Source organism: Lactuca virosa, chromosome 1 (assembly GCF_052849685.1).
Source record: "Lactuca virosa cultivar CGN04683 chromosome 1, Lactuca_virosa_CGN04683_v6, whole genome shotgun sequence".
NCBI classification, from domain to species: domain Eukaryota; kingdom Viridiplantae; phylum Streptophyta; class Magnoliopsida; order Asterales; family Asteraceae; genus Lactuca; species Lactuca virosa.
The window spans coordinates 175,593,914-175,595,252 of record NC_136426.1 but is presented as its reverse complement, the minus strand read 5'-3'; the positions used below and the strand labels follow the sequence as shown (position 1 = coordinate 175,595,252).

The 1,339-nt window shown below is 30.3% G+C and overlaps 1 long non-coding RNA gene across 1 annotated transcript; it reads right to left on the bottom strand.

The window, feature by feature from the left end:
* Positions 1–754: 754 nt before the first annotated feature.
* On the bottom strand, positions 755–998 carry LOC145161568 (uncharacterized). The gene is made up of 2 exons (XR_013738532.1): positions 886–998; positions 755–794 (listed from the first exon to the last, which is right to left on the bottom strand). It is a non-coding gene; the product is annotated as an uncharacterized LOC145161568 (long non-coding RNA).
* Between the last annotated feature and the right edge of the window lie 341 nt (positions 999–1,339).

Genomic DNA, 1,339 nt, shown 5'->3' with positions numbered 1-1,339 from the left:
ACATCCAAAACGGAGTTCGTATGCAAAAGATACGACAGTTTTAAAAATCCAAAACTAGTACAATATTAATTTTCTTAAAACCGCTTCTATCTGTAAAGGGACTTGCACACCTCAAATAGAAATTCTGAAAGCATTTTTGAATTTAGGCTATAGCCTAATATTTAATTTCATATTTGAAATATTTTTGATAATTTTTTTTTTATAAAAGTCAAAAATCAGATGTTTTCAGCTTAATTAAAATGTAAAACTTTAAACGTCATTTCACGGAGATCAGTATAACAGAATTCAATTATGTCTGCATTTTTGGAATCACCACGACCTAAACACTTAGCAGGCACTTTTAGAAAATTTATATGAATCGATAAGAAGGCACCAGAATCGAAGTATGCATCACAATAAACAAATATATATAAAATGTATTGTAGTTATTTTTGTGAAAAATGTTTATAAATGGTATAATGACAATGCCACTATATACGTATATCTATTTCCTGTGCGGTATGCGACTTCGAAAGATCAAAAGTAGTCGTGTATATCACAATACATATATGTTATATAATTAAAATTATATAACAACACTAAACATATATAAATTTATATACGTACGGATATATGTGTATGAGACATATATGTTTATATATATATATATATATATATATATATAACCAATAAAATTTCTCAAAACTCCAAACACAATTACATAGTATATTAAATCAAATAGACACACATTACTCTCAAACTGACAATCAAAAGCAAAAGCATGAAGTCCCTTCGATATTTCCATTTACCCAACACTGCACACAAAGGGATTAGGTAATACAACACTCCAACACAATTGTACAAATACAACCTGTATAAGTAAAATCAACTAATAAAAATATATACCTGCACAACAGTTGAACTCAACCCCACAGAACACCCAAAGGAAAGGTGTGTTTCCTTTTGAAACTACCAAACAACAAACCAAAAACATTACTAATTTCTCTTAACTATTTGTGATCGGAACTGTCAAAATAAAAGGGAAAAACCTATAAGACTCGACCAAAGTAGCCAAAGAACCCCTTGGATCGAGGTTATGTTGTCTTTCTTCTTCGTCTTCTGCAATGACCACACACTTTTTTCTTTCCTGTCGATTACCTCAAAAATAAACAACACAATCAATTGCTAATTGATGTCACACAACAACCCAAACATCTGTTTTCTTACCCTTTTCTATCAAAAACCAAACATCCATACTCTCCATCGATTCTATCATGAACAAACAAAAGAAAAAGAAGAGAATTTCTTAACATGTTGTTAACCGTTGCTTCCATGCTCTTTTCTTCTAATCTTCGGTCCA